Source organism: Pseudophryne corroboree, chromosome 2 (assembly GCF_028390025.1).
Source record: "Pseudophryne corroboree isolate aPseCor3 chromosome 2, aPseCor3.hap2, whole genome shotgun sequence".
Lineage (NCBI taxonomy): Eukaryota > Metazoa > Chordata > Amphibia > Anura > Myobatrachidae > Pseudophryne > Pseudophryne corroboree.
Window position 1 is genome coordinate 989456908 of NC_086445.1, and position 23525 is coordinate 989480432.

Below are 23525 nucleotides of genomic sequence, written 5' to 3' on the forward strand. Positions count from 1 at the left end.
GGCGGGAGTCCATACATCTACCCAGTGGGCTGTCACAGTCATATAGTCCTGACCCTGCCCTGCTCCACTTGTCCACATGTCCGTGGTTAAGTGGACATTGGGTACAACTGCATTTTTTAGGACACTGGTGAGTCTTTTTCTGACGTCCGTGTACATTCTCGGTATCGCCTGCCTAGAGAAGTGGAACCTAGATGGTATTTGGTAACGGGGGCACACTGCCTCAATAAATTGTCTAGTTCCCTGTGAACTAACGGCGGATACCGGACGCACGTCTAACACCAACATAGTTGTCAAGGACTCAGTTATCCGCTTTGCAGTAGGATGACTGCTGTGATATTTCATCTTCCTCGCAAAGGACTGTTGAACAGTCAATTGCTTACTGGAAGTAGTACAAGTGGGCTTACGACTTCCCCTCTGGGGATGACCATCGACTCCCAGCGGCAACAACAGCAGCGCCAGCAGCAGTAGGCGTTACACGCAAGGATGCATCGGAGGAATCCCAGGCAGGAGAGGACTCGTCAGAATTGCCAGTGACATGGCCTGCAGGACTATTGGCATTCCTGGGGAAGGAGGAAATTGACACTGAGGGAGTTGGTGGGGTGGTTTGCGTGAGCTTGGTTACAAGAGGAAGGGATTTACTGGTCAGTGGACTGCTTCCGCTGTCACCCAAAGTTTTTGAACTTGTCACTGACTTATTATGAATGCGCTGCAGGTGACGTATAAGGGAGGATGTTCCGAGGTGGTTAACGTCCTTACCCCTACTTATTACAGCTTGACAAAGGGAACACACGGCTTGACACCTGTTGTCCGCATTTCTGGTGAAATACCTCCACACCGAAGAGCTGATTTTTTTGGTATTTTCACCAGGCATGTCAACGGCCATATTCCTCCCACGGACAACAGGTGTCTCCCCGGGTGCCTGACTTAAACAAACCACCTCACCATCAGAATCCTCCTGGTCAATTTCCTCCCCAGCGCCAGCAACACCCATATCCTCCTTATCCTGGTGTACTTCAACACTGACATCTTCAATCTGACTATCAGGAACTGGACTGCGGGTGCTCCTTCCAGCACTTGCAGGGGGCATGCAAATGGTGGAAGGCGCATGCTCTTCACGTCCAGTGTTGGGAAGGTCAGGCATCGCAACCGACACAATTGGGACTCTCCTTGTGGATTTGGGATTTCAAAGAACGCACAGTTCTTTGCGGTGCTTTTGCCAGCTTGAGTCTTTTCAGTTTTCTAGCGAGAGGCTGAGTGCTTCCATCCTCATGTGAAGCTGAACCACTAGCCATGAACATAGGCCAGGGCCTCAGCCGTTCCTTGCCACTCCGTGTGGTAAATGGCATATTGGCAAGTTTACGCTTCTCCTCCGACAATTTTATTTTAGGTTTTGGAGTCCTTTTTTTACTGATATTTGGTGTTTTGGTTTTGACATGCTCTGTACTATGCCATTGGGCATCGGCCTTGGCAGACGACGTTGCTGGCATTTCATCGTCTCGGCCATGACTAGTGGCAGCAGCTTCAGCACGAGGTGGAAGTGGATCTTGATCTTTCCCTAATTTTGGAACCTCAACATTTTTGTTCTCCATATTTTAATAGGCACAACTAAAAGGCACCTCAGGTAAACAATGGAGATGGATGGATTGGATACTAGTATACAATTATGGACGGGCTGCCGAGTGCCGACACAGAGGTAGCCACAGCCGTGAACTACCGCACTGTACTGTGTCTGCTGCTAATATATAGACTGGTTGATAAAGAGATAGTATACTCGTAACTAGTATGTATGTATAAAGAAAGAAAAAAAAACACGGTTAGGTGGTATATACAATTATGGACGGGCTGCCGAGTGCCGACACAGAGGTAGCCACAGCCGTGAACTACCGCACTGTACTGTGTCTGCTGCTAATATATAGACTGGTTGATAAAGAGATAGTATACTCGTAACTAGTATGTATGTATAAAGAAAGAAAAAAAAACCACGGTTAGGTGGTATATACAATTATGGACGGGCTGCCGAGTGCCGACACAGAGGTAGCCACAGCTGTGAACTACCGCACTGTACTGTGTCTGCTGCTAATATATAGACTGGTTGATAAAGAGATAGTATACTCGTAACTAGTATGTATGTATAAAGAAAGAAAAAAAAACCACGGGTTAGGTGGTATATACAATTATGGACGGGCTGCCGAGTGCCGACACAGAGGTAGCCACAGCCGTGAACTACCGCACTGTACTGTGTCTGCTGCTAATATATAGACTGGTTGATAAAGAGATAGTATACTCGTAACTAGTATGTATGTATAAAGAAAGAAAAAAAAAACCACGGTTAGGTGATATATACAATTATGGACGGGCTGCCGAGTGCCGACACAGAGGTAGCCACAGCCGTGAACTACCGCACTGTACTGTGTCTGCTGCTAATATATAGACTGGTTGATAAAGAGATAGTATACTCGTAACTAGTATGTATGTATAAAGAAAGAAAAAAAAACCACGGTTAGGTCACTGGTATATACAATTATGGACGGGCTGCCGAGTGCCGACACAGAGGTAGCCACAGCCGTGAACTACCGCACTGTACTGTGTCTGCTGCTAATATATAGACTGGTTGATAAAGAGATAGTATACTCGTAACTAGTATGTATGTATAAAGAAAGAAAAAAAAACCACGGTTAGGTGGTATATACAATTATGGACGGGCTGCCGAGTGCCGACACAGAGGTAGCCACAGCCGTGAACTACCGCACTGTACTGTGTCTGCTGCTAATATATAGACTGGTTGATAAAGAGATAGTATACTCGTAACTAGTATGTATGTATAAAGAAAGAAAAAAAAACCACGGTTAGGTGGTATATACAATTATGGACGGGCTGCCGAGTGCCGACACAGAGGTAGCCACAGCCGTGAACTACCGCACTGTACTGTGTCTGCTGCTAATATATAGACTGGTTGATAAAGAGATAGTATACTCGTAACTAGTATGTATGTATAAAGAAAGAAAAAAAAACCACGGTTAGGTGGTATATACAATTATGGACGGGCTGCCGAGTGCCGACACAGAGGTAGCCACAGCCGTGAACTACCGCACTGTACTGTGTCTGCTGCTAATATATAGACTGGTTGATAAAGAGATAGTATACTCGTAACTAGTATGTATGTATAAAGAAAGAAAAAAAAACCACGGTTAGGTCACTGGTATATACAATTATGGACGGGCTGCCGAGTGCCGACACAGAGGTAGCCACAGCCGTGAACTACCGCACTGTACTGTGTCTGCTGCTAATATAGACTGGTTGATAAAGAGATAGTATACTACTAATATTATATACTGGTGGTCAGGTCACTGGTCACTAGTCACACTGGCAGTGGCACTCCTGCAGCAAAAGTGTGCACTGTTTAATTTTAATATAATATTATGTACTCCTGGCTCCTGCTATAACCTATAACTGGCACTGCAGTAGTGCTCCCCAGTCTCCCCCACAATTATAAGCTGTGTGAGCTGAGCAGTCAGACAGATATATAATATATATAGATGATGCAGCACACTGGCCTGAGCCTGAGCAGTGCACACAGATATGGTATGTGACTGAGTCACTGTGTGCTGTGTATCGCTTTTTTCAGGCAGAGAACGGATTATAAATAAAAGTGGTGGTCACTGGTCACTATCAGCAAAACTCTGCACTGTACACTACTGAGTACTCCTAATGCTCCCCAAAATTAGTAAATCAAGTGTCTCTCTAATCTATTCTAATTCTAAACGGAGAGGACGCCAGCCACGTCCTCTCCCTATCAATCTCAATGCACGTGTGAAAATGGCGGCGACGCGCGGCTCCTTATATAGAATCCGAGTCTCGCGATAGAATCCGAGCCTCGCGAGAATCCGACAGCGTCATGATGACGTTCGGGCGCGCTCGGGTTAACCGAGCAAGGCGGGAAGATCCGAGTCGCTCGGACCCGTGAAAAAAAACATGAAGTTCTGGCGGGTTCGGATTCAGAGAAACCGAACCCGCTCATCTCTATGCGCGATTACCTCATGAAGATCTGATGTCTTCTGCCGCCTGAAGTCTTTTCCTCAATACTCACCTGGCTTCTATCTTCGGCATCTGTGAGGAGGACGGTGGCGGCGCGGCTCCGGGGCGAACCCCAGGTGAGACCTGTGTTTCGACTCCCTCTGGAGCTAATGCTGTCCAGTAGCCTAGAAGCAGTGCCCAACTTGACAAGCCAGCTCTGCTTCTCTCTCCTCAGTCCCACGATGCAGGGAGACTGTTGCCAACAGGACTCCTTGAAAATAAAAAACCTAACAAAATTCTTTTTCCACAGAAAACTCTGGATAGCTCTCTGCAGTGCACCCATTCTCCTCTGGGCACAAGATCTAACTGAGGTCTGGAGGAGGGGCATAGAGGGAGGAGCCAGTGCACACCCATAGTCAAAGTTCTTTTTAGGTGCCCTATCTCCTGCGGAGCCCGTCTATACCATATGGGCCTTACGGAGTCCCCAGCATCCTCTAGGACGTAAGAGAAAATTACACATCCTAGATCTGAATGAATGAAATATTCTTATTAAATACTTTGTTCTTTACATAGATGAATGTGCTGACGACAAAATCACACAAAAATTATCGATGGAAATCAAATTTATCAACCCATGGAGGTCTGGATTTGGAGTCACCCTCAAAATTAAAGTGGAAAAACACAATACAGGCTGATCCAACTTTGATGTAATGTCCTTAAAACAAGTTAAAATGAGGCTCAGTAGTGTGTGTGGCCTCCACGTGCCTGTATGACCTCCCTACAACCCACACAAGTGGCTCAGGTAGTGCAGCTTATCCAGGATGGCACATCAATGCGAGCTGTGGCAAGAAGGTTTGCTGTGTCTGTCAGCGTAGTGTCCAGAGCATGGAGGCACTACCAGGAGACAGGCCAGTACATCAGGAGACGTGGAGGAGGCCATAGGAGGGCAACAACCCAGCAGCAGGACTGCTACCTCCGCCTTTGTGCAAGGAGGAACAGGAGGAGCACTGCCAGAGCCCTGCAAAATGACCTCCAGCAAGCCACAAATGTGCATGTGTCTACTCAAACGATCAGAAACAGACTCCATGAGGGTGGTATGAGGGCCCGACATCCACAGGTGGGGGTTGTGCTTACAGCCCAACACCATGCAGGACGTTTGGCATTTGCCAGAGAACACCAAGATTGGCAAATTCGACATTGGTGCCCTGTTCTCTTCACAGATGAAAGCAGGTTCTCACTGAGCACATGTGACAGACGTGACAGAGTCTGGAGACACCAAGGAGAACGTTCTGCTGCCTGCAACATCCTCCAGCATGACCGGTTTGGCAGTGGATCAGTAATGGTGTGGGTGGCATTTCTTTGGGGGGCCGCACAGCCCTCCATGTGCTCGCCAGAGGTAGCCTGACTGCCATTAGGTACCGAGATGAGATCCTCAGACCCCTTGTGAGACCATATGCTGGTGCGGTTGTCCCTGGGTTCCTCCTAATGCAAGACAATGCTAGACCTCATGTGGCTGGAGTGTGTCAGCAGTTCCTGCAAGATGAAGGCATTGATGCTATGGACTGGCCCGCCCGTTCCCCAGACCTGAATCCAATTGAGCACATCTGGGACATCATGTCTCGCTCCATCCACCAGTTGCACCACAGACTGTCCAGGGTTGGCGGATGCTTTAGTCCAGGTCTGGGAGGAGATCCCTCAGGAGACAATCCGCCACCTCATCAGGAGCATGCCCAGGCATTGTAGGGGGTTCATACAGGCACGTGGAGGCCACACACACTACTGAGCCTCATTTTGACTTGTTTTAAGGACATTACATCAAAGTTGGATCAGTCTGTAGTGTGTTTTTCCACTTTAATTTTGAGGGTGACTCCAAATCCAGACCTCCATGGGTTAATAAATTTGATTTCCATTGATAATTTTTGTGTGATTTTGTTGTCAGCACATTCAACTATGTAAAGAACAAAGTATTTAATAAGAATATTTCATTCATTCAGATCTAGGATGTATTATTTTAGTATTCCCTTTATTTTTTTGAGCAGTGTATATATATATATATTAGAGATGAGCGCCTGAAATTTTTCGGGTTTTGTGTTTTGGTTTTGGGTTCGGTTCCGCGGCCGTGTTTTGGGTTCGAACGCGTTTTGGCAAAACCTCACCGAATTATTTTTGTCGGATTCGGGTGTGTTTTGGATTCGGGTGTTTTTTTCCAAAAACACTAAAAAACAGCTTAAATCATAGAATTTGGGGGTCATTTTGATCCCAAAGTATTATTAACCTCAAAAACCATAATTTACACTCATTTTCAGTCTATTCTGAATACCTCACACCTCACAATATTATTTTTAGTCCTAAAATTTGCACCGAGGTCGCTGTGTGAGTAAGATAAGCGACCCTAGTGGCCGACACAAACACCGGGCCCATCTAGGAGTGGCACTGCAGTGTCACGCAGGATGTCCCTTCCAAAAAACCCTCCCCAAACAGCACATGACGCAAAGAAAAAAAGAGGCGCAATGAGGTAGCTGTGTGAGTAAGATTAGCGACCCTAGTGGCCGACACAAACACCGGGCCCATCTAGGAGTGGCACTGCAGTGTCACGCAGGATGGCCCTTCCAAAAAACCCTCCCCAAACAGCACATGACGCAAAGAAAAAAAGAGGCGCAATGAGGTAGCTGTGTGAGTAAGATTAGCGACCCTAGTGGCCGACACAAACACCGGGCCCATCTAGGAGTGGCACTGCAGTGTCACGCAGGATGGCCCTTCCAAAAAACCCTCCCCAAACAGCACATGACGCAAAGAAAAAAAGAGGCGCAATGAGGTAGCTGACTGTGTGAGTAAGATTAGCGACCCTAGTGGCCGACACAAACACCGGGCCCATCTAGGAGTGGCACTGCAGTGTCACGCAGGATGTCCCTTCCAAAAAACCCTCCCCAAACAGCACATGACGCAAAGAAAAAAAGAGGCGCAATGAGGTAGCTGTGTGAGTAAGATTAGCGACCCTAGTGGCCGACACAAACACCGGGCCCATCTAGGAGTGGCACTGCAGTGTCACGCAGGATGTCCCTTCCAAAAAACCCTCCCCAATCAGCACATGATGCAAAGAAAAAGAAAAGAAAAAAGAGGTGCAAGATGGAATTATCCTTGGGCCCTCCCACCCACCCTTATGTTGTATAAACAAAACAGGACATGCACACTTTAACCAACCCATCATTTCAGTGACAGGGTCTGCCACACGACTGTGACTGATATGACGGGTTGGTTTGGACCCCCCCCAAAAAAGAAGCAATTAATCTCTCCTTGCACAAACTGGCTCTACAGAGGCAAGATGTCCACCTCATCTTCACCCTCCGATATATCACCGTGTACATCCCCCTCCTCACAGATTATCAATTCGTCCCCACTGGAATCCACCATCTCAGCTCCCTGTGTACTTTGTGGAGGCAATTGCTGCTGGTCAATGTCTCCGCGGAGGAATTGATTATAATTCATTTTAATGAACATCATCTTCTCCACATTTTCTGGATGTAACCTCGTACGCCGATTGCTGACAAGGTGAGCGGCGGCACTAAACACTCTTTCGGAGTACACACTTGTGGGAGGGCAACTTAGGTAGAATAAAGCCAGTTTGTGCAAGGGCCTCCAAATTGCCTCTTTTTCCTGCCAGTATAAGTACGGACTGTGTGACGTGCCTACTTGGATGCGGTCACTCATATAATCCTCCACCATTCTATCAATGTTGAGAGAATCATATGCAGTGACAGTAGACGACATGTCCGTAATCGTTGGCAGGTCCTTCAGTCCGGACCAGATGTCAGCATCAGCAGTCGCTCCAGACTGCCCTGCATCACCGCCAGCGGGTGGGCTCGGAATTCTGAGCCTTTTCCTCGCACCCCCAGTTGCGGGAGAATGTGAAGGAGGAGATGTTGACAGGTCGCGTTCCGCTTGACTTGACAATTTTGTCACCAGCAGGTCTTTCAACCCCAGCAGACCTGTGTCTGCCGGAAAGAGAGATCCAAGGTAGGCTTTAAATCTAGGATCGAGCACGGTGGCCAAAATGTAGTGCTCTGATTTCAACAGATTGACCACCCGTGAATCCTTGTTAAGCGAATTAAGGGCTGCATCCACAAGTCCCACATGCCTAGCGGAATCGCTCCGTGTTAGCTCCTTCTTCAATGCCTCCAGCTTCTTCTGCAAAAGCCTGATGAGGGGAATGACCTGACTCAGGCTGGCAGTGTCTGAACTGACTTCACGTGTGGCAAGTTCAAAGGGCATCAGAACCTTGCACAACGTTGAAATCATTCTCCACTGCACTTGAGACAGGTGCATTCCATCTCCTATATCGTGCTCAATTGTATAGGCTTGAATGGCCTTTTGCTGCTCCTCCAACCTCTGAAGCATATAGAGGGTTGAATTCCACCTCGTTACCACTTCTTGCTTCAGATGATGGCAGGGCAGGTTCAGTAGTTTTTGGTGGTGCTCCAGTCTTCTGTACGTGGTGCCTGTACGCCGAAAGTGTCCCGCAATTTTTCTGGCCACCGACAGCATCTCTTGCACGCCCCTGTCGTTTTTTAAAAAATTCTGCACCACCAAATTCAAGGTATGTGCAAAACATGGGACGTGCTGGAATTTGCCCATATTTAATGCACACACAATATTGCTGGCGTTGTCCGATGCCACAAATCCACAGGAGAGTCCAATTGGGGTAAGCCATTCCGCGATGATCTTCCTCAGTTGCCGTAAGAGGTTTTCAGCTGTGTGCGTATTCTGGAAAGCGGTGATACAAAGCGTAGCCTGCCTAGGAAAGAGTTGGCGTTTGCGAGATGCTGCTACTGGTGCCGCCGCTGCTGTTCTTGCGGCGGGAGTCCATACATCTACCCAGTGGGCTGTCACAGTCATATAGTCCTGACCCTGCCCTGCTCCACTTGTCCACATGTCCGTGGTTAAGTGGACATTGGGTACAACTGCATTTTTTAGGACACTGGTGAGTCTTTTTCTGACGTCCGTGTACATTCTCGGTATCGCCTGCCTAGAGAAGTGGAACCTAGATGGTATTTGGTAACGGGGGCACACTGCCTCAATAAATTGTCTAGTTCCCTGTGAACTAACGGCGGATACCGGACGCACGTCTAACACCAACATAGTTGTCAAGGACTCAGTTATCCGCTTTGCAGTAGGATGACTGCTGTGATATTTCATCTTCCTCGCAAAGGACTGTTGAACAGTCAATTGCTTACTGGAAGTAGTACAAGTGGGCTTACGACTTCCCCTCTGGGATGACCATCGACTCCCAGCGGCAACAACAGCAGCGCCAGCAGCAGTAGGCGTTACACGCAAGGATGCATCGGAGGAATCCCAGGCAGGAGAGGACTCGTCAGACTTGCCAGTGACATGGCCTGCAGGACTATTGGCATTCCTGGGGAAGGAGGAAATTGACACTGAGGGAGTTGGTGGGGTGGTTTGCGTGAGCTTGGTTACAAGAGGAAGGGATTTACTGGTCAGTGGACTGCTTCCGCTGTCACCCAAAGTTTTTGAACTTGTCACTGACTTATTATGAATGCGCTGCAGGTGACGTATAAGGGAGGATGTTCCGAGGTGGTTAACGTCCTTACCCCTACTTATTACAGCTTGACAAAGGGAACACACGGCTTGACACCTGTTGTCCGCATTTCTGGTGAAATACCTCCACACCGAAGAGCTGATTTTTTTGGTATTTTCACCTGGCATGTCAACGGCCATATTCCTCCCACGGACAACAGGTGTCTCCCCGGGTGCCTGACTTAAACAAACCACCTCACCATCAGAATCCTTCTGGTCAATTTCCTCCCCAGCGCCAGCAACACCCATATCCTCCTCATCCTGGTGTACTTCAACACTGACATCTTCAATCTGACTATCAGGAACTGGACTGCGGGTGCTCCTTCCAGCACTTGCAGGGGGCATGCAAATAGTGGAAGGCGCATGCTCTTCACGTCCAGTGTTGGGAAGGTCAGGCATCGCAACCGACACAATTGGACTCTCCTTGTGGATTTGGGATTTCAAAGAACGCACAGTTCTTTGCGGTGCTTTTGCCAGCTTGAGTCTTTTCAGTTTTCTAGCGAGAGGCTGAGTGCTTCCATCCTCATGTGAAGCTGAACCACTAGCCATGAACATAGGCCAGGGCCTCAGCCGTTCCTTGCCACTCCGTGTGGTAAATGGCATATTGGCAAGTTTACGCTTCTCCTCCGACAATTTTATTTTAGGTTTTGGAGTCCTTTTTTTTCTGATATTTGGTGTTTTGGATTTGACATGCTCTGTACTATGACATTGGGCATCGGCCTTGGCAGACGACGTTGCTGGCATTTCATCGTCTCGGCCATGACTAGTGGCAGCAGCTTCAGCACGAGGTGGAAGTGGATCTTGATCTTTCCCTAATTTTGGAACCTCAACTTTTTTGTTCTCCATATTTTATAGGCAGAACTAAAAGGCACCTCAGGTAAACAATGGAGATGGATGGATTGGATACTAGTATACAATTATGGACGGACTGCCACGGTTAGGTGGTATAAAAAAACCACGGTTAGGTGGTATATATTGTAATACAATTATGGATGGACGGACTGCCTGCCGAGTGCCGACACAGAGGTAGCCACAGCCGTGAACTACCGCACTGTACACTGGTTGATAAAGAGATAGTAGTATACTCGTAACAACTAGTATGACTGACTATGACGGTATAAAGAATGAAAAAAAAAATAAGAATTTACTTACCGATAATTCTATTTCTCGGAGTCCGTAGTGGATGCTGGGGTTCCTGAAAGGACCATGGGGAATAGCGGCTCCGCAGGAGACAGGGCACAAAAAAGTAAAGCTTTACTAGGTCAGGTGGTGTGCACTGGCTCCTCCCCCTATGACCCCCCTCCAGACTCCAGTTAGGTACTGTGCCCGGACGAGCATACACAATAAGGGAGGCATTTTGAATCCCGGGTAAGACTCATACCAGCCACACCAATCACACCGTACAACTTGTGATCTAAACCCAGTTAACAGTATGATAACAGAAAGGGCCTCTTAAAGATGGCTCCTTAACAATAACCCGAATTAGTTAACAATAACTATGTACAAGTATTGCAGATAATCCGCACTTGGGATGGGCGCCCAGCATCCACTACGGACTCCGAGAAATAGAATTATCGGTAAGTAAATTCTTATTTTCTCTATCGTCCTAAGTGGATGCTGGGGTTCCTGAAAGGACCATGGGGATTATACCAAAGCTCCCAAACGGGCGGGAGAGTGCGGATGACTCTGCAGCACCGAATGAGAGAACTCCAGGTCCTCCTTTGCCAGGGTATCAAATTTGTAAAATTTTACAAACGTGTTCTCCCCCGACCACGTAGCTGCTCGGCAGAGTTGTAATGCCGAGACCCCTCGGGCAGCCGCCCAAGATGAGCCCACCTTCCTTGTGGAGTGGGCTTTTACAGTTTTAGGCTGTGGCAGGCCTGCCACAGAATGTGCAAGTTGAATTGTGTTACAAATCCAACGAGCAATCGACTGCTTAGAAGCAGGTGCGCCCAACTTGTTGGGTGCATACAATATAAACAGCGAGTCAGATTTTCTGACTCCAGCCGTCCTTGAAATGTATATTTTTAAGGCTCTGACAACGTCCAACAACTTGGAGTCCTCCAAGTCGCTAGTGGCCGCAGGCACCACAATAGGTTGGTTCAGATGAAATGCTGATACCACTTTAGGGAGAAAATGCGGACGAGTCCGCAGTTCTGCCCTATCCGAATGGAAGATTAGATAAGGACTTTTATAAGATAAAGCCGCCAATTCAGATACTCTCCTGGCAGAGGCCAGGGCTAGTAACATAGTCACTTTCAATGTGAGATATTTCAAATCCACCTTTTTCAATGGTTCAAACCAATGGGATTTGAGGAAATCTAAAACTACATTTAGATCCCATGGTGCCACCGGAGGCACCACAGGAGGCTGTATATGCAGTACTCCCTTGACAAAAGTCTGGACCTCAGGGACAGAGGCCAATTCTTTTTGGAAGAATATTGACAGGGCCGAAATTTGAACCTTAATGGATCCCAATTTGAGACCCATAGATAATCCTGATTGCAGGAAATGTAGGAAACGACCCAGTTGGAATTCCTCCGTCGGAACCCTCCGATCCTCGCACCACGCTACATATTTTCGCCAAATGCGGTGATAATGTTTCACGGTGACTTCCTTCCGTGCCTTAATCAAGGTAGGAATGACTTCTTCTGGAATGCCTTTCCCTTTTAGGATCTGGCGTTCAACCGCCATGCCGTCAAACGCAGCCGCGGTAAGTCTTGAAAAAGACAGGGACCCTGCTGTAGCAGGTCCCTTCTCAGAGGTAGAGGCCATGGTTCGTCCGTGAGCATCTCTTGAAGTTCCGGATACCAAGTCCTTCTCGGCCAATCCGGAACCACTAGTATTGTTCTTACTCTTCTTTGCCGTATGATCTTCAATACCTTTGGTATGAGCGGCAGAGGAGGAAACACATACACTGACTGGTACACCCAAGGAGTTACCAGTGCGTCCACAGCTATTGCCTGTGGATCTCTTGACCTGGCGCAATATTTGTCCAGTTTCTTGTTGAGGCGAGACGCCATCATGTCTACAATTGGTCTTTCCCAACGGTCTATTAACATGTTGAAGACTTCTGGATGTAGACCCCACTCTCCCGGATGAAGATCGTGTCTGCTGAGGAAGTCTGCTTCCCAGTTGTCCACGCCCGGGATGAACACTGCTGACAGTGCTATCACGTGATTCTCCGCCCAGCGAAGAATCTTGGCAGCTTCTGCCATTGCACTCCTGCTTCTTGTGCCGCCCTGCCTGTTTACATGGGCGACCGCCGTGATGTTGTCCGACTGAATCAACACCGGCTTTCCTTGCAGGAGAAGTTCCGCCTGGCTTAGAGCATTGTAGATTGCTCTTAGTTCCAGAATGTTTATGTGAAGAGACTTTTCCAGACTCGTCCATACTCCCTGGAAGTTTCTTCCTTGTGTGACTGCTCCCCAGCCTCTCAGGCTGGCGTCCGTGGTCACCAGGATCCAATCCTGAATGCCGAATCTGCGGCCTTCTAATAGGTGAGCCTTCTGCAACCACCACAGAAGTGACACCCTTGTCTTTGGTGACAGGGTTATTCGCAGGTGCATCTGCAGATGCGACCCTGACCATTTGTCCAACAGATCCCTTTGGAATATTCTTGCATGGAATCTGCCGAATGGAATTGCTTCGTAAGAAGCCACCATTTTTCCCAGGACTCTTGTGCATTGATGTACTGACACTTTTCCTGGTTTTAGGAGGTTCCTGACCAGATCGGATAACTCCTTGGCTTTTTCCTCTGGAAGGAAAACCTTTTTCTGAACCGTGTCCAGAATCATTCCTAGGAACAGCAGACGAGTTGTCGGGATTAAATGGGATTTTGGAATATTCAGAATCCACCCGTGTTGTCTTAGCACCTCTTGAGATAGTGCTAAAGCTGTCTCCAGCTGTTCTCTGGACCTTGCCCTTATTAGGAGATCGTCCAAGTATGGGATAACTAATACGCCTTTTCTTCGAAGAAGAATCATCATCTCGGCCATTACCTTGGTAAAGACCCGAGGCGCCGTGGACAATCCGAACGGCAGCGTCTGAAACTGATAGTGACAGTTTTGAACAATGAACCTGAGGTACCCCTGGTGTGCGGGGTAAATCGGAACGTGTAGATACGCATCCTTGATGTCCAAGGATACCATAAAGTCCCCTTCTTCCAGGTTCGCTATCACTGCTCTGAGTGACTCCATCTTGAACTTGAACTTTTTTATGTAGAGGTTCAAGGACTTCAGATTTAGAATAGGCCTTACCGAGCCATCCGGCTTCGGTACCACAAATAGAGTGGAATAATACCCCTTTCCTTGTTGTAATAGGGGTACTTTGACTATCACCTGCTGAGCGTACAGCTTGTGAATGGCTTCCAACACCCTCTCCCTTTCGGAAGAGACGGTTGGTAAGGCAGACTTCAGGAAACGATGAGGAGGATCCGTCTCTAGTTCCAACCTGTACCCCTGAGATATTATCTGCAGGATCCAGGGGTCTACCTGCGAGTGAGCCCACTGCGCGCTGTAATTTTTGAGACGGCCCCCCACTGTCCCCGAGTCCGCTTGAGAGGCCCCAGCGTCATGCTGAGGTTTTTGCAGGAGCCGGGGAGGGCTTCTGTTCCTGGGAAGGAGCTGCCTGTTGGTGTCTCTTCCCTCTTCCTCTGCCTCGTGGCAGGTACGACAAGCCCTTTGCTCTCTTATTTTTGTAGGAGCGAAAAGGCTGCGGTTGAAAGGTCGGTGCCTTTCTCTGTTGGGGAGTGACTTGAGGTAAAAAAGTGGATTTCCCGGCAGTAGCCGTGGCCACCAAGTCTGATAGACCAACTCCAAATAACTCCTCCCCTTTATACGGCAAAACCTCCATGTGACGTTTTGAATCCGCATCGCCTGTCCACTGTCGTGTCCATAAGGCTCTTCTGGCTGAAATGGACATAGCACTCACCCGAGATGCCAGTGTGCAAATATCCCTCTGTGCATCACGCATATAGATAAATGCATCCTTTATTTGTTCTAACGACAGTAAAACATTGTCCCTATCTAGGGTATCAATATTTTCAATCAGGGATTCTGACCAAACTACTCCAGCACTGCACATCCAGGCAGTTGCTATAGCTGGTCGTAGTATAACACCTGCATGTGTGTATATATTCTTTTGAATAACTTCCATCTTTCTATCTGATGGATCCTTAAGTGCGGCCGTCTCAGGAGAGGGTAACGCCACTTGTTTGGATAAGCGTGTGAGCGCCTTGTCCACCTTAGGGGGTGTTTCCCAGCGCGCCCTAACCTCTGGCGGGAAAGGGTATAATGCCAATAACTTTTTTGAAATTATCAACTTTTTATCAGGAGCAACCCACGCTTCATCACACACGTCATTTAATTCTTCTGATTCAGGAAAAACTGTTTGTAGTTTTTTCACACCATACATAATACCCTGTTTTACGGTATCTGTAGTATCAGCTAAATGTAACGTCTCCTTCATTGCCAAAATCATATAACGTGTGGCCCTACTGGAAAATACGTTTGAATTTCTACCGTCGTCACTGGAATCAGTGCCCGTGTCTGGGTCTGTGTCGACCGACTGAGGCAAAGGGCGTTTTACAGCCCCTGACGGTGTTTGAGGCGCCTGGACAAGCATTAATTGATTGTCCGGCCGCCTCATGTCCTCAACTGACTGTTTAAGGGAAGATAAACCATCACGTAATTCCACAAATAAAGGCATCCATTCTGGTGTCGACCCCCTGGGGGGTGACATCTGCATATTTGGCAATTGCTCCGCCTCCACACCAATATCGTCCTCATACATGTCGACACCACGTACCGACACACACCGCAAACTCACAGGGAATGCTCTAATGAAGACAGGACCCACTAGCCCTTTTGGGGAGACAGAGGGAGAGTCTGCCAGCACACACCACAAAGCGCTATATATACAAGGGATATCCTTATATTAAGTGCTCCCTTATAGCTGCTTTAATATATATATATATAGCCATTAATGTGCCCCCCCTCTCTGTTTTACCCTGTTTCTGTAGTGCAGTGCAGGGGAGAGACCTGGGAGCCGTTCTGACCAGCGGAGCTGTGACAGAAAATGGCGCCGTGTGCTGAGGAGATAGGCCCCGCCCCTTTTTCGGCGGGTTCTTCTCCCGCTATTTTTCCAGTCAGGCAGGGGTTAAATATCTCCATATAGCCCCTATGGGCTATATGTGAGGTATTTTTAGCCTTGTATAAGGTTTATATTTGCCTCTCAGAGCGCCCCCCCCCAGCGCTCTGCACCCTCAGTGACTGCCCAGTGAAGTGTGCTGAGAGGAAAATGGCGCACAGCTGCAGTGCTGTGCGCTACCTTATGAAGACTGAGGAGTCTTCAGCCGCCGGTTTCCGGACCTCTTCACGCTTCAGCATCTGCAAGGGGGTCGGCGGCGCGGCTCCGGGACCGGACTCCACGGCTGGGCCTGTGTTCGATCCCTCTGGAGCTAATGGTGTCCAGTAGCCAAGCAGCAAATCCACTCTGCATGCAGGTGAGTTTACTACTTTCCCCCTAAGTCCCACGTTGCAGTGATCCTGTTGCCAGCAGGACTCACTGTAAAGAAAAAAAACCTAAACTAAACTTTCTCTAAGCAGCTCTTTAGGAGAGCCACCTAGATTGCACCCTTCTCGTTCGGGCACAAAATCTAACTGGAGTCTGGAGGGGGGTCATAGGGGGAGGAGCCAGTGCACACCACCTGACCTAGTAAAGCTTTACTTTTTTGTGCCCTGTCTCCTGCGGAGCCGCTATTCCCCATGGTCCTTTCAGGAACCCCAGCATCCACTTAGGACGATAGAGAAACCACGGTTAGGTGGTATATATTGTAATACAATTATGGATGGACGGACTGCCTGCCGAGTTCCGACACAGAGGTAGCCACAGCCGTGAACTACCGCACTGTACACTGGTTGATAAAGAGATAGTAGTATACTCGTAACAACTAGTATGACTGACTATGACGGTATAAAGAATGAAAAAAAAACCACGGTTAGGTGGTATATATTATAATACAATTATGGATGGACGGACTGCCTGCCGACTGCCGACACAGAGGTAGCCACAGCCGTGAACTACCGCACTGTACACTGGTTGATAAAGAGATAGTAGTATACTCGTAACAACTAGTATGACACTATGACGGTATAAAGAATGAAAAAAAAACCACGGTTAGGTGGTATATATTATAATACAATTATGGATGGACGGACTGCCTGCCGACTGCCGACACAGAGGTAGCCACAGCCGTGAACTACCGCACTGTACACTGGTTGATAAAGAGATAGTAGTATACTCGTAACAACTAGTATGACACTATGACGGTATAAAGAATGAAAAAAAAACCACGGTTAGGTGGTATATATTATAATAATACAATTATGGATGGACGGACTGCCTGCCGACTGCCGACACAGAGGTAGCCACAGCCGTGAACTACCGCACTGTACACTGGTTGATAAAGAGATAGTAGTATACTCGTAACAACTAGTATGACTATGACGACGGTATAAAGAAAGAAAAAAAAATACCACGGTTAGGTGGTATATAATTATACAATTATGGATGGACGGACTGCCTGCCGAGTGCCGACTGCCGACACAGAGGTAGCCACAGCCGTGAACTACCGCACTGTACTGTGTCTGCTGCTAATATAGACTGGTTGATAAAGAGATAGTATACAACAATATACTACTATACTGGTGGTCAGGCACTGGTCACCACTAGTCACACTGGCAGTGGCACTCCTGCAGCAAAAGTGTGCACTGTTTAATTTTAAATTAATATAATATTATGTACTCCTGGCTCCTGCTATAACAACCTGCAGTGCTCCCCAGTCTCCCCCACAATTATTATAAGCTTTTATACATTGATGTGCAGCACACTGGGCTGAGCTGAGTGCACACAGACTGAGTCACACTGTGTGACTGCTGTGTATCGTTTTTTTCAGGCAGAGAACGGATATAGCAGAGAACGGATATATTAAATAAAAGTTAACTTAACAACAACTGCACTGGTCACTGTGGTAAACTCTGTCTGCACAATCTCTCTCTCTCTCTCTCTCTTCTAATCTATTCTAATGGAGAGGACGCCAGCCACGTCCTCTCCCTATCAATCTCAATGCACGTGTGAAAATGGCGGCGACGCGCGGCTCCTTATATAGAATCCGAGTCTCGCGAGAATCCGACAGCGTCATGATGACGTTCGGGCGCGCTCGGGTTAACCGAGCAAGGCGGGAAGATCCGAGTCGCTCGGACCCGTGAAAAAAAAAGTGAAGTTCGTGCGGGTTCGGATTCAAAGAAACCGAACCCGCTCATCTCTAATATATATATATATATATATATATATAAATGCAGAAGCCCTCACTCACTCACTGTCTCATCACTAATTAGCTTGCTATCCGATATGTTAGGGAGATGATATGTAACATAGGTATTCTTCAGGTGGGAAATAGGAAAACTAAGTAATTAGAATGTTAATAAACCTACCCTAAGGGGATGAAAAGGGTGTTGACAAATGACGTCATTACAGATGCGTTGCTTGCGTTGTGTGAACGATAATGCCCAAATGAACAATCGGATCAAAATTTGGATTACATCTCCATGTGTAGAATTTAATAAACTACAAAAATGGTCCTGTCTCTTTTTACCATATCTGTTTCCGGTACTCCTCGTGTAATGCCGATCTGTGCAGTTTCAAGCAAGAAAGCACACTGTTTTTCTGTCCACTGCTGCAACTGTCATCATTAATAGCGGCTCCTGTGCCTGCCCCAAGCTAGTTGCTAGAGATCTGTTAGAGACAGGCTCCCCTTACTCGTACACACGACTCAACTAGCGCTGACCTCTAGCTACACGCCCCCATGACACTCCCATGACACACCCACAAGATAGAACAGTTCCACGCAATCTGTTCGGCGCCCAGTTCCCCGCCCCAAAACGGTCGTCTTGTAAAGTAAGAGTCCATCAATATCAGTCCAACTCAGAATCGGTAGGAGATATGTAAAAATGCACAAAGTCACTTCTGTGCATGCACCGTGCTAAAACTCACTATTCTAGGCGAGGAAAATAGATGTGTCCCAATGTCTTTGTGTGACAGGGTCCTAAACCATGTGGTGTTGCCACCACAATGACTTTCTATCAGGCAAAGGTCTTACACAAAGAATAAGTAGTAATGAGTAAAATCTGAGATGTGTACTATCGGAAAACACAGACTGATCTGAAAAAAATAAAAAAAGAATTATATACTGTAGAAGACGTTTATCAATGTCTTAAAAATCAAGGGTTTCTGTTCCTATGGAAATACCATTCATTACGGCCATTTTAATGAAACCACATTTGTAAACACATCGGAGTTCCAGTTTAGCCTGTGCAAAATGGACATTTATGGAAAACTATAGGAAAAATAAACACATTTCCCTTTAAGTGGCAGAATAATTGGAGAGCTCCATATTCTTTGCACAGATCTCCATTATGATTACGATCTAGACGTAAGTGACGGAGGGTGGCAGGTCGTTAATAAGCATATTCTCCACCGTAGTTCCAACAGTGATGTGCTTCAGGCATAGAGCCCTGAATTCAAATGATATTATTTAAATTGATGATATACCCAACTTTTTTAGATCTTTTATTCTCCAATTGCGTTTCATAAAACAGACATTAAGTGCTGAACATATAATACTGTATTAGAACTTATCCATAAAGGAAAAATAAGCCATGCTGTATGTACAGGGTTTTTTTTCTATCATATTTTTCGGGCAAGTTGGATATGCGAGTTCCATTTATTTACATAGAAACATAGAATTTGACGGCAGATAAGAACCACTTGCCCCATCTAGTCTGCCCCTTTTCTAATCTTATTGTTACCTCAAACCCTATTTGACCTCCTGTACACGTGTGTAAAGGGTCTTGTGCAGTGGTGCAAGTACAGTAGAAAAAAAGTGTTAGTGATACTGTGTGTGCACCAAAAAAATGGGTGTTGTCACATGCCACCTGGAGCATGGCCAATGAAAATGGGGGCATGATACACATATGGGGGAGCGTGATAAACATATGACCCCAATAGTGCAGTGCCAGATACACATATGCCCCCACAGTGCCATATATGCCCCTACAGTGCCAGATACAAATATGCCCCCACAGTGCCAGATATACATATACCCCCATGGTGCCAGATATGCCCCCACAGTGCCAGATATGCCCCCACAGTGCCAGATATGCCCCCACAGTGCCAGATACACATATGCCACCACAGTGCCAGATACACATATGTCCCCACGGTGCCAGATATGCCCCTCTGTGCCAGATACACATATACCCCCACAGTGCCAGATACACATTGCCCCTAGTAGTGTAGTGCCAGATACACATATGCCCCCCAATAGTGGCAGATACACATATGCCCCTACAGTGCCAGATACACATATGCCACCAGTAGTGTAGTGCCAGATACACATATGACCCCCAATAGTAGCAGATTCCCATATGCCCCCAGCAGTGCAACTCACCATTACTGCTGCTGCCTGGGGCCGGCTCTGCAGTGACACTGTGTCAGCGAGAGGAGATCGCAGCACGCGACTCTCCTCTCCTGCCCTCAGTCCGGACTCCTGCGGCGGCGTGTATCTCAAATCAGGCACTGGTCCATGAGCCAATCAGAGCTCACAGTCCGACAGCAGCGGATCCTGTGCGGCTGCCGGTCCACAAGCTGTGATTGGCTCAAGAACCGGCGGTTGATTGTGATACACGCCGCTGCCACCGGAGGGAGAGAGACCAGACTGACTGACTGGGCAGGAGAGGGGCGGGAGAGGAGAGGCGCATGCTGCGCTCTCCTCTCCCCGACACAGTAGTTGCAAGGTGGTGGCCCAGCAGTACTGCGTATCGGCTGTCAATTTCTTACCGCCATACTTGCAGCACTGGTCTTGTGTCATGATAATGGTTCAGCATGGTGGTGTACTGGTCTATGATTTTGAAAACTTAGCAAACACCCAAGGCAGCATAATTTCTATCATATAAGTACAGAAATAAACATCAATTATAAAATAATCACTTTTACATCAGCAATTTACACGTTCGGGATCACTGACCCAATTAAGAGAACTCATTACAGCGTTAGGCTAATCAGGTCTCCGTGCTGCAATCTACATCACAAATACAGATACACTTCACTTACCTTGCAATAAAGACTCATAACCAGCAATGGAGATTATTCTTTTACAATGTGGAGGACCTGATAATGTTATAGCAGATATCAGTCTTTTTTGGTAATTGCAGGTGAGAGATTTGATTTGAATAACAGACAGTAAGGTGTGAGATGTATGACGGAGACGTACAGTATTAAAGCTTCTAAAGAGAACAGGTGAGAAATTGCCTATAGCAACCAACCATAGACTATCTATCATTTTATAGAATGTGCTAGAAGCTGTTTTGTTGTTATGTGCAGCTTCTCCATTTGACCACGTTAGGAGTGATACATCTCCCCTTGAGTGAGAAGTACAGTTCAGAAGCGTCCAAGAGCTGAACCACCAATCACAGTGTGATCAGTATGTAGGACATCTGTATGAGGTCAGATACCCCCCTCCCCAAAATACAGGATCATGAAGAAGTGACGCCTCTACTCCCCCTGGTGGTAGTCCTGTGGTAGTGCAATCCGGCTTACACCTTTTCTGCATCTGCTCTCAATCTGCGTGTGTTTCCCTTACCTGCTTGGTTTGAGGCTCTCTATCTGACTTAGGTATTTGCACACTGGCAGCTGTTGTGTACACTTACAGCTGGGCACAGTGGCTTACTTGGTAGGCACAGGTGGGCGCATTGGGCATTGAGCAGTAGGCACAGGTGCCAGTGAGTGGTGGTAACAGATGCTGGTGAGTGGTGGGCATAGATGTCAGTGAGCAGTGGGCACAGGTGCCAGCAAATGGTGGACCCAGGTTCTAGCAAGTAGTGGGTACAGATACACATGATATGCCCCCCAGTAGTGCCAGATACACATGATATGCCCCCCAGCAGTGCCAGCTACACATGATGTGGCTCCCAGCAGTGCCAGATACACATGATATTCCCCCCAGCAGTGCCAGCTACACATGGTATGCCCCCAGAAGTGTCAGATACACCTGATATGCCCCCAGCAGTGCCAGCTACACATGACATGCCCCCCCAGCAGTGCCAGCTACACATGACATGCCCCCCAGCAGTGCCAGCTACACATGATATGCCCCCCAGCAGTGCCAGATACACATGAAATGCCCCCCAGCAGTGCCAGCTACACATGATATGCCCTCCAGCATTGCCAGATACACATGACATGCCCCCAGCAGTGCCAGATACACAAGGCATGCCCCCCAGCAGTGCCAGATACACATAACTTGCCCCTCAGCAGTGCCAGAAAGACATGACATGCCCTCCAGCAGTGCCAGATAGACATGACATGCCCCCCAGCAGTGCCAGATAGACATGACATGCCCCCAGCATTGCCAGATAGACATGACATGCCCCCCAGCAGTGCCAGATACACATGACATGCCCCCCAGCAGTGCCAGATAGACATGATATGCCCCCCAGCAGTGCCAGCTACACATGATGTGCTCCCCAGCAGTGGCAGATAAACATGATATGCCCCCCAGCAGTGCCAGCTACACATGATATGCCTCCCAGCAGTGCCAGCTACACATAACGTGTCCCCCAGCAGTGCCAGATACACATGATGTGCCCCCAGCAGTGCCAGATACACATGACGTGCCCCCCAGCAGTGCCAGATACATAAATGGCCACAGTGCCAGACACATAAATGCCCCCACAGTGCCAGATACATAAATGCCCCCCACAGTGCCAGATACATAAATGCCCCCAGTGCCAGATACATAAATGCCCCCAGTGTCAGATGTGCCCCACAGTGCCAGATACATAAATGCCCCCACAGTGCCAGATACATAAATGCCCCCACGGTGCCAGATACATAAATACCCCCATAGTGCCAGATATGCCCCCAGTGCCAGATACATAAATGCCCCCACAGTGCCAATACATAAATGCCCCCATAGTGCCAGATATGCCCCCACAGTGCCAGATACATAAATGCCCCTACAGTGCCAGATACATAAATGCCCCCACAGTGCCAATACATAAATGCCCCCACAGTGCCAGATATGTCCCCACAGTACCTGCTGTGCTGGGAGGGGGAGTGCTGTGGGGCGCGGGTGGACTTGTTAAACTATTCAGTGCATGCTATGCGCGCTTCGCGGTGCCAGCGTCTGGCTTCAGGCACCGCACAGTGCGTGCAGCGCGCACAGAACAGTTTAGGGCAGCAGGCTGGCTCCAGGCTTGAATATGGGGGCGCCAGCGTGCGGCGCCCATTAAGGGTGGCGCCCTGCGTGTCCGCTCTTTTCAAACATGCCTGGAGCCGGCCCTGGTGAACAAGAATCGGTTAAACTCTGCCGTGATTGCTGTTTAGTAAATTACTGAGTCGTATTTTCGGATCAAAATGCAAACTGGAATAAACGCGGGAGCTTAGTAAATTTCCACCTCAGTCTCCTGTGCTTGCTTCTATTAGGCCTTTCCTCTGTAGGAAACTTGCTATTATGTCCTCTGCACAATATAATGTAAAACGTCAGCTACAGTACTTTACCTGTTGTTTCTCTGCAGGTTGCTATTATGCTCTACTGCTGCTTTTCTTGTGGCTCCATCTAAATCAGCGGTAGCAATATATTAAAAAATATGTATTATTTATTTTCAAGCATATATTACAATAATTGTATAATACTACTCGTATATTGCAGAGCAAATGTCTCAGAGTTCTGCAATCCATAGAGGTTTCTGCGTATCCTGGCAGAGGAAGCTTACTGGATGCATTGTGCTTTATAGAGTAGAGCTACTGTACTTGTGATCACTGAAGTGCCCAGGCTGGCAACCGTACCAACACAGGTG

At 47.7% G+C, this 23525-nt stretch overlaps 1 long non-coding RNA gene across 2 annotated transcripts in view; it reads right to left on the reverse strand.

Moving 5' to 3' along the window:
- Nucleotides 1-23525, reverse strand: part of LOC134987484 (uncharacterized) — a 127692-nt gene that overhangs the window by 23616 nt on the left and 80551 nt on the right. Inside the window, exon 3 of one of the 2 annotated variants that reach the window (XR_010193136.1) lies at nucleotides 23227-23284. The exons of the other annotated variant lie outside the window; for it this stretch is intronic. This is a non-coding gene — a long non-coding RNA (uncharacterized LOC134987484). Of the gene's footprint in view, nucleotides 1-23226; nucleotides 23285-23525 lie in introns of those variants that run through there. 2 annotated transcript variants of the gene reach the window in all.